The sequence below is a fragment of the Gossypium hirsutum genome, chromosome A13 (assembly GCF_007990345.1).
Source record: "Gossypium hirsutum isolate 1008001.06 chromosome A13, Gossypium_hirsutum_v2.1, whole genome shotgun sequence".
In the NCBI taxonomy this organism is placed as follows: Eukaryota; Viridiplantae; Streptophyta; class Magnoliopsida; order Malvales; family Malvaceae; genus Gossypium; species Gossypium hirsutum.
Window position 1 is genome coordinate 45,722,069 of NC_053436.1, and position 11,473 is coordinate 45,733,541.

Below are 11,473 nucleotides of genomic sequence, written 5' to 3' on the forward strand. Positions count from 1 at the left end.
AATTCAAGCTAAGCTGATTAAATTTACCATTCCAACAACATAAATATTCATAGATATGTTTATCACAAAAACAACAAAATTTAAAGAGATAAGGAACAAGAATCAAATCTGATGTTTTTCCGTGGCTTGACTAGGTTGCTCCGTTCTTCCTTCTTTGTTGTCCTCGCTGATCAAGGCTGCAATGAACACTCAATTGCTGCTCCAAAATGGCTGAAGAAGAATCTTTTTCAAGGGGAGAAATCTGCAATAAAGCAATGGACTTTGAATGGGAAAATGAAAGGAGAAAATGAGAGAAGAGAGAAGAGATGTGAATGAATGAGGGACGCTTTGAATGATCAGCCAAGGGGGGTTTTTATAGCTGAATGTGGCAGCTATAATTTGCTAAAAATAGCAGCCAAAGAGCCACCCCTTGGCCAGCCACCTATGTCGGAAAGTTGATGGCTTCAACTTTGCTAAATCTGGCTTGGGGCAAATCTACAAAGCGACCAATTGTGGAGGGGTTGATTTGCAATTTGAACAAGTCTTCAAAGGCTTCTTTTCAGCTTAAATAATCAGCTAATGAGCTGAGTTGGGTCAGCACTTGGACGGTTTTGGGCTGTCCTTTTCTTGGCTAGTTCGGTTTACTCAGTTTGGTTCAATCGGGCCACTTTTTCATAATTAATTAATAATAATTTATTAACCCAAATTAAAGTGGATATAAATTAAATTAATTATATTATGAATAAATACATATAATTTTTGGACCATCTTAGGTTGGAAATTAATTTGCCTTGGTACTTCAAATTGCTTCTCGGTTTTGTGCTGCTAGCAGTGTCTGCTGAGCCATTTTTCGCCCTTTGTACAATTCTGTCGAAAATAACCAAAATTAATCAAAATTAATTAAAATTAAACATGTTCATAATTTAAGTAAAATTTAATTATTTTATAATAATTAATTATTTTTTGACAAGAATTTAACCGAATTCACATGAATTTAAGGTAAAAAGGGTATGAAAAAGTATGCAAATTTTTGTGTTTCCAGATGGCCCCAACTGAGTTGAAAGAATTGAAGTCATAGTTGCAAGAATTGACCAACAGGGTTTTGTGAGACCAAGCTTTTCACCGTGGGGTGCTCCTGTATTATTCGTGAAATAGAAAGACTGTTCTATGAGATTGTGTACAGACTACCGACAGCTTAATAAGATAACAATCAAGAACAAGTATCCTTTTCCAAGGATTAATGATTTTTTTGATCAATTTAAAGGAGCATCATGGTTTTCTAAAATAGACTTGAGGTCCGGCTACTATTAGTTGCGAGCTAAAGAATTAGATGTGCCTGAAACTGCTTTTAGAACGAGGTATGGCCACTATGAATTTCTTGTTATGCCATTTGGGTTAACGAATGCTCCTGCTATGTTTATGGACTTAATGGACCTAATATTTCAGCCATATTTGGATAAGTTTGTTGTGGTGTTTATTGATGATATTCTAATTTATTCGAGAGATGAGGCAGAGCATGCCGAGCACTTGAGAACTATTTTGCAGACTTTAAAAAACAAACAGTTGTATGCTAATTTCAGTAAAAGCGAGTTTTGACTTCGAGAAGTTGGATTCTTGGGCCACATTGTTTCAGGCGATGGTATCCGAGTTGATCCTAGCAAGATTTCTGCTATTGTCGAATGGAAACCACCAAGGAATATATCCAAGGATAGAAGCTTTTTGGGCTCAGCTGGTTACTACCGATAGTTTGTGAAAGGATTTTCTAAGATTGCCTGTGACACCCCTAATCTGACCATAGTCGAAAAGTGGTTTCGAAACCACGAAACCGAGTTTTATAAATAATTGAAAGTTATATTCTATGTTCATGAGGTGAGTAAATGCATGTGTAAAAATTTCAAGCATTAATTTTGCCATTTGTATGTGAAATTTTGAAACGGAACTTATGTGAAACATTGGTAAAATAGGTTAGGTAAATATATAAAGTGATCTAATAGAGCATGTATTCAAAAATGTGGACTTGCATGTCAATTAGACCATTTTGAATGTAAATGGCCGGCGAACACATGCATGTAACAATGTGTTCTCTTGTCTCCATTTTTAATTAGTGGGAATTATGTATAAAAAAGACATAAATAAACATTTTATTATAAAATGATTTTTATATATTGAAATAACATTTTATTATAAAATGATTTTTATATATTGAAATAATAAATTTATATTAGTAGCGGTGATAAAAACAAAGTTCCATCATCTTTTTTTCATCTTGCCGAAACCATAAGGAAAGGAAAAAGAAAAATGGGAGAAAGAACACCTAAGGCATTCGGCCATCTTGTGTTGGGAATTAAGGTATGATTTCATATGTTTTTCTTTGGATTTTGAGAATTTTAAATTGGTTTTAAAGCTCCTAAAATGACCCATGTATGTGATTTTGTGTTTGTGATGCATGAAGCATTCGATCATGAGCTCAATGGGTTACATTGTGTATGTTTTGATAATTTGTAAGGAGAAATGTTTCTAATTGAGTATAAACAAACTAAATTACTATATGTGGCTCAAATGAGCTTGAGTAGTCGGCTAATGAAGTTAGTTGAGTTATAATACTTGCTTAATAATGAAAAGAACATGAGCTTAATGCTCAAATAGCATTCGGCTTTGGACTAAGTTAAATTAGTTAGGAAATGAGTTCCAAGATAGTGAATTATGTGTTAAAAGAGGGATTTAGGTTGTATATACATGTTTAGATTGAAAACAAGAGGCTATGTTAGCTAATTGAGGGATTCGGCCATAGTATTGTAGTGAATAATAATTTGAACAAGGGTTTTAATTGTATGATAGGTTTTCGGATATGGTTGATTGGATAATAAATTGGTGTGGATGTTTTGAATGAGATATGTACAATTATAAGTTAAATTTAAGGTTTGTTAAATTTGTCCTTATCATTGCCGTATGAGTTCAATGGCTAAAGAAAATTGTTAAGTGCTTAGTTAATGTGCATTCGGTCATTTAGGATGAGTATACATTTGATAATGTTTTGATACTTTGAAATGGAATTTAATTATTAAATGAGTTATAAGCTTGTTGAATTTTGAGATGTAATTGGGAGTAAATTTGACATGAGCATATTTTGTTAATGACATATTGATAAATGTTGAGTTACGATACCATGATATTGAGCTTAAAGGCATTCGATCATGAGATGGATTAAGGTGAACTAAATGATATTCGGCAATGGTACTTTTTACATGAGGAATTCGGTGTTAATTGTATTAAATAAGGTTGAGGTAATTGCCGAATGTGTTTATAATTAAGTAAGGTTAATAATAGAGCAATGAGTGGCTAGTAGAATCTAGTTAGTCTTCTTGTTATATTCGGCCATGAGTTTGTATAATTGGTTTGTAATAGATTCAATTTATTCATTCAAGCTCAAGAGCTTAGGGAGTCTAATTCGGATAAGAGAAAAAGCTACCTAACCGAATAGTCAATCTGTAATCGTTCGGCAATTTCTGAGGTAAGTTCTTAAGTAATTGAGTTTGATTCCTTTGTAAGTTTTAAGTTTTAAAATGGGATGAGTATGAATTATGTATATACGTTAAGGTCAATGACTTTTCTAATTGACGGCATATATGATATTATGTTTTAAATATGTGAATGAGAACTTTACAGAGTAAATTGTATAAATCTGCTAGGGACAACAGCAGTAGCGCGTTTTGGAAAAATTACCATAAATTGTGGGAGTTGAGTTAAAGGCTGAATAAATTATGTAATTAAAGCTTGATGCGTCTAGTTTCGTATAAAAGAAATCGTGTAAGTAAAGGGGTTGCCGATAATGAGATTTTCAAAGTTGTGTGAGACAGAGTCAGAATGGCTCCGAAATCCCCTGTTCAGTATTTGGAAAATCATTATAAATCGTACAAAAATTAATATAAGATAAAATTATATGCTTAGACTCCTTAATGAGTCTAGTTTCAAACAAAATAAACGAAAACATATTTTGAATTCGGTACAATGAGAAATTAAATTCTTAGTGAAGAGTAGTCAGAGTAGTCAAGTAGTAAAATAGGGGAAACTTTAAGAAAAATCTGGTATTGATTGGCCAAACCAAAAATTCTGAAAATTTTTTGGATAGAGGGTATACGAGTCTATTTTCATGGAAAATTAACGGCACATAATTTAAAATTTTGTAGCCCCAGTTACAAAAAATTTTACAACTGTTGCTCAGGAAAACAGCTTGTAGAGAATTTGTGGTTATGTTGTAAACATGGATAAAACTTGTTTTAGATGCTCATAAGCTATTGATTAAACCCATACGCGAATTCTAAATTGTGATATTGTAAAATGATATATGAGTGTTAGATGGATCTTTGATATTAAAATTTGTGAAATTGTAAGTTTATAAGTATTCGAATATGAAATGATAGTATGGCATGAAATTGAATTATTCATTGGAAAATGATAGATGTAGATTCAGCCAAGACAAAGTGTATACATGAAAGTATATGTGGTATGTGAAGTATATTTGGATAATTGTGATGTGAAGTATATTTGGATAATTGTGATGTGAATACATGAAAATTTATATTTTGATTTAGGATTTTATGAGATGAATGTGAATGTGTATATATGAGATAAGGCCTAATGGCCAATGTGATGAATGTGAACATGCATATGTGTGATAAGGCCGAATGGCCAATGTCATGAATGTGAACATGCATATGTGTGATAAGGCCGAATGGCCAATGTGATGAATGTGAACATGCATATGTGTGATAAGGCCGAATGGCCAATGTGATGAATGTGAACATGCATATATGTGATAAGGCCGAATGGCCAATGTGATGAATGTGAACATGCATATGTGTGATAAGGCCGAATGGCCAGTGTGATGAATATGAACATGCATATGTGTGATAAGGTAGAATGGCTAATGTGGTAAACGTGGAAGTGTATATATGTGGCGAACCCGAATGGCTAATGTGAGATATGTATGAGATGTGTATATATATACATATATTGTGGCCAAATGACAGACGGCGGAAGGTGTGTTTTATTAGATATTTGATGAGGTAAATGAATTACAGATATGATAGTCGATGTGAATGTTGTAACATGTGAATAAATATGCATGAAACTCTATGATGTAAACCCGGGATTAAAGACCAGATGACCATATGTGGTGATTATGTCTGGGTTAAGACCCGCTGACTTTGTGTGGATATTTCATCTGAGCTAAAGGTCTCGCCGATAATCTGAGTAGAGTTTAAAGCTATAAGACTTCGCAATAAGAATTGCTTATAAATATATTCAATACGAAAGGTTGAACAGGTATGTACTCCAAGTTTATATGTGAGCTTGATTTGAACTAAATCATAAGGTAGTTATGCGATGCATACGTGAGCAATCTATGAGACTATTCCTATGATTATGTGACATCGGATCGGTGTGAGGGGTTATGTGAAATTATACAATATATCTATGTCACATGAGCTCACTTTTATGTGAAAGTTTATCTGCCTATTATATATGATGAGATGTGCATATTCGGTAAAGGGATGGTATGCCCGAAGGAAGAGTGAAATAAAAATACGAACAACTATGTTATAATTTGATTGTTATCTGTTGACACTGCTTAAAACTTACTAAGCATTGTAATGCTTACTATGTTTACTTTGTTTCCTCTGTTTGATAGATCTCATTTGGAAGCTACAGGCTCGGGGATCGTCAGCAACTAGTTACACTATCACCATCCACTACTTGTTACTGTTATGTTTTGAATTATTTTATGGCATGTAAAGAATAGACCAGTGGCCGAAGAATATTTTGGTTAATGTATATAAGCCATGCGAAAATGACATCTTTTGAATGTGTACTTATAGAAGTTAAATTGTATCCCTGACTGTCTTTAGTATTTACCTAAAGGAATGTTCTTTATTAAAAAAAATATTCGAAATTTTTACTGTTCTGATATGAGTTTCAAGTCCGGTAATGCCCCTTTACCTATTTCGGCGACGGATACGGGATAGGGGTGTTACATTTTATTGGTATCAGAGCTACGGTTTAGTCGATTCTAGGACTAACGTAGCACGCGTGAGTCTATTTATACATGCCATAAAGTGATAAAGTGATAGTGTGATGATTTTTGACTATTAAAATGTGTTTGTTGTATTGTAATGAATTTTGATCCCGATCGAGCTGTAGCAAGCTTCTGACTATGAGAATTTGCGATATAACTTCACTTGGATATGCTTAAATTATTAAGTTGATCAGGTACGTATCATGTACTCGTATTTGAATTTTGATTTGGATTGAATTATAAGGGTATAAGTGAAGCAATTTTGAAAGAGTGTTACGACTATAAATGTGATCTTTGTATGTGGCTATGGAACTGAAAGTTGAATGGTCGATAAGCATGTTGTGTTTGTAATCAAGTAATGTAAATGATATACTAATGTGTATTGTTATATATGTATATGTACATGAGAATTGAGAGTTATATAGCCGGGCTAAGTCCCGAAGAGCATTCGCGCTGGTGTTATGTCCGGGCTAAGTCCCGAAGAGCATTCGTGCTGGTGTTATGTCCGGGCTAAGTCCCGAAGAGCATTCGTGCTGGTGTTATGTCCGGGCTAAGTCCCGAAGAGCATTCGTGCTGGTGTTATATCCGGGCTAAGTCCCGAAGAGCATTCGTGCTGGTGTTATATCCGGGCTAAGTCCCGAAGAGCATTCATGCTGGTGTTATATCCGGGCTAGGTCCCGAAGAGCAATCATGCTGGTGATGTGTATTCGGGCCTTCGTGCCTAGTAGGCTTCGTGCCGGTAATTTGAGCAAAGTTTAAGTGTTCATTACTATACGAATTCAAATTTAAATGAAAGGATATGTTTAAAAGTGTACATACATGATGTTTATAGACTTGGTTAAGTCATTTCAATGTGTAACAACAAATGAATAGGGGCACTATATGTGCAAATGATTAGAGGCACTGAGAGTGCGAGTTCTTCAACCGAGCACTATGTGTGCGAGATCGGTCAGTAGACATTAAGTGAGTAAAACAAGATTCATGTAAGACCTCGTATGGAACGAAGGCATTGATTTAAGATGGTGGATATGTTGTTAAGAAATGAATTCGTGTCATAAATGTGTTATAGATTTAGTTTATGGAATGCTTGGTATATGATGTCATATGTGCTATTGCTAAATGACCCCTATTTTTGTTAATCATGTTCAAGAAATTATTTCGATTAAGTTCGACATTTGAAAGTCTGTAAGAATTTTTGATGAATGCTGATAATTTTGGATATATGGGTTATGTGCTAAAATAAATCCCATGCCGGTATACTATATGAGGCTTTATGCCAAATCGATTGTATACGGGTATCGTTAACGGTGATTGAATGTGCTAAATGAATTCAATGTTCAGGTATGTGGAAGTTGATTTTCTGTTGGAAATAGGTTAAGTTGAATAGTGAGATATGATGGAGTTATAAAGGATATTTATTGGGATGTTTGAGTATATGTGTACTTTCGGTCAGGTTACAGCTTATACATGAACGAAAATGTGGGTTACAAATATGTGGGTTGATGATGTGAATTATACATGTTAATATGTGCTTAATATGTGTTTGAAATGTATTTGGGAATTAAATTAAGTGATTATTGCTTATGAAATCAAGAAAATGAGATATATGTGCATACTTGTAGAAATGTTTATGTATTTGTTTTAAGATAAGAAAATGATTTTATAGATCGATGCGAAATCAGTAATGAATTACAATTGCTATCGATGAGCTAATATTTATATGGATATAATTCAATAAGAGGGCGTTATCCTAAACTATGCATCGGTAGAAATTTTTGGGGACGAAAATCCCTAAAGGGGGGGAGTTGTGACACCCCTAATCTGACCCTAGTCGAAAAGTGGTTTCGGGACCACGAAACCGAGTTTTATAAATAATTGAAAGTTATATTCTATGTTCATGAGGTGAGTAAATGCATGTGTAAAAATTTCAAGCATTAATTTTGCCATTTGTATGTGAAATTTTGAAACGGAACTTATGTGAAACATTGGTAAAATAGGTTAGGAAAATATATAAAGTGATCTAATAGAGCATGTATTCAAAAATGTGGACTTGCATGTCAATTAGACCATTTTTCAATGTAAATGGCCGGCGAACACATGCATGTAACAATGTGTTCTCTTGTCTCCATTTTTAATTGGTGGGAATTATGTATAATAAAGACATAAATAAACATTTTATTATAAAATGATTTTTATATATTGAAATAATAAATTTATATTAGTAGTGGTGATAAAAACAAAGTTCCATCATCTTTTTTTTCATCTTGCCGAAACCATAAGGAAAGGAAAAATGGGAGAAAGAACACCTAAGGCATTCGGCCATCTTGTGTTGGGAATTAAGGTATGATTTCATATGTTTTTCTTTGGATTTTGAGAAATTTAAATTGGTTTTAAAGCTCCTAAAATGACCCATGTATGTGATTTTGTGTTTGTGATGCATGAAGCATTCGATCATGAGCTCAATGGGTTACATTGTGTATGTTTTGATAATTTGTAAGGAGAAATGTTTCTAATTGAGTATAAACAAACTAAATTACTATATGTGGCTCAAATGAGCTTGAGTAGTCGGCTAATGAAGTTAGTTGAGTTATAATACTTGCTTAATAATGAAAAGAACATGAGCTTAATGCTCAAATAGCATTCGGCTTTGGACTAAGTTAAATTAGTTAGGAAATGAGTTCCAAGATAGTGAATTATGTGTTAAAAGAGGGATTTAGGTTGTATATACATGTTTAGATTGAAAACAAGAGGCTATGTTAGCTAATTGAGGGATTCGGCCATAGTATTATAGTGAATAATAATTTGAACAAGGGTTTTAATTGTATGATAGGTTTTCGGATATGGTTGATTGGATAATAAATTGGTGTGGATGTTTTGAATGAGATATGTACAATTATAAGTTAAATTTAAGGTTTGTTAAATTTGTCCTTATCATTGCTGAATGAGTTCAATGGCTAAAGAAAATTGTTAAGTGCTTAGTTAATGTGCATTCGGTCATTTAGGATGAGTATACATTTGATAATGTTTTGATACTTTGAAATGGAATTTAATTATTAAATGAGTTATAAGCTTGTTGAATTTTGAGATGTAATTGGGAGTAAATTTGACATGAGCATATTTTGTTAATGACATATTGATAAATGTTGAGTTACGATACCATGATATTGAGCTTAAAGGCATTCGATCATGAGATGGATTAAGGTGAACTAAATGATATTCGGCAATGGTACTTTTTACATGAGGAATTCGGTGTTAATTGTATTAAACAAGGTTGAGGTAATTGCCGAATGTGTTTATAATTAAGGTTAATAATAGAGCAATGAGTGGCTAGTAGAATCTAGTTAGTCTTCTTGTTATATTCGGCCATGAGTTTGTATAATTGGTTTGTAATAGATTCAATTTATTCATTCAAGCTCAAGAGCTTAGGGAGTCTAATTCGGATAAGTTACCTAACCGAATAGTCAATCTGTAATCGTTTGGCAATTTCTGAGGTAAGTTCTTAAGTAATTGAGTTTGATTCCTTTGTAAGTTTTAAGTTTTAAAACGGGATGAGTATGAATTATGTATATACGTTAAGGTCAATGACTTTTCTAAATGACGGCATATATGATATTATGTTTTAAATATGTGAATAAGAACTTTACAGAGTAAATTGTATAAATCTGCTAGGGACAGCAGCAGTAGCGTGTTTTGGAAAAATTACCATAAATTGTGGGAGTTGAGTTAAAGGCTGAATAAATTATGTAATTAAAGCTTGATGCGTCTAGTTTCGTATAAAAGAAATCGTGTAAGTAAAGGGGTTGCCGATAATGAAATTTTCAAAGTTGTGTGAGACAGAGTCAGAATGGCTCCGAAATCCCCTGTTCAGTATTTGGAAAATCATTATAAATCGTACAAAAATGAATATAAGATAAAATTATATGCTTAGACTCCTTAATGAGTCTAGTTTCAAAAAAAATAAACGAAAACATATTTTGAATTCGGTACAATGAGAAATTAAATTCTTAGTGAAGAGTAGTCAGAGTAGTCAAGCAGTAAAATAGTGGAAACTTTAAGAAAAATCTGGTATTGATTGGCCAAACCAAAAATTCTGAAAATTTTTTGGATAGAAGGTATATGAGTCTATTTTCATGGAAAATTAACGGCACATAATTTGGAATTTCGTAGCCCCAGTTACAAATAATTTAACGACTGTTGCTCAGGAAAACAACTTGTAGAGAATTTGTGGTTATGTTGTAAACATGGATAAAACTTGTTTTAGATCCTCATAAGCTATTGATTAAACCCATACGCGAATTCTAAATTGTGATATTGTAAAATGATATATGAGTGTTAGATGGATCTTTGATATTAAAATTTGTGAAATTGTAAGTTTATAAGTATTCGAATATGATATGATAGTATGGCATGAAATTGAATTATTCATTGGAAAATGATAAATGTAGATTCAGCCAAGACAAAGTGTATACATGAAAGTATATGTGGTATGTGAAGTATATTTGGATAATTGTGATGTGAAGTATATTTGGATAATTGTGATATGAATACATGAAAATTTATATTTTGATTTAGAATTTTATGAGATGAATGTGAATATGTATATATGAGATAAGGCCTAATGGCCAATGTGATGAATGTGAACATGCATATGTGTGATAAGACCGAATGGCCAATGTGATGAATGTGAACATGCATATATGTGATAAGGCCGAATGGCCAATGTGATGAATGTGAACATGCATATGTGTGATAAGGCCGAATAGCCAATGTGATGAATGTGAACATGCATTTATGTGATAAGGCCGAATGGTCAGTGTGATGAATGTGAACATGCATATGTGTGATAAGGCCGAATGGCCAGTGTGATGAATGTGAACATGCATATGTGTGATAAGGTAGAATGGCTAATGTGATAAACGTGGAAGTGTATATATTTGGCGAAGCCGAATGGCTAATGTGAGATATGTATGAGATGTGTATATATATATATATTGTGGCCAAATGACAGACGACGGAAGGTGTGTTTTATTAGATATTTGATGAGGTAAATGAATTACAGATATGATAGTCGATGTGAATGTTGTAACATGTGAATAAATATGCATGAAACTCTATGATGTAAACCCGGGATTAAAGACCAGATGACCATATGTGGTGATTATGTCTGGGTTAAGACCTGCTGACTTTGTGTGGAGATTTCATCTGAGCTAAAGGTCTCGCCGATAATCTGAGTAGAGTTTAAAGCTATAAGACTTCGCAATAAGAATTGCTTATAAATATATTCAATACGAAAGGTTGAACAGGTATGTACTCCAAGTTTATATGTGAGCTTGGTTTGAACTAAATCATAAGGTAGTTATGCGATGCATACGTGAGCAATCTATGAGACTATTCCTATGATTATGTGACATCGGATCAGTG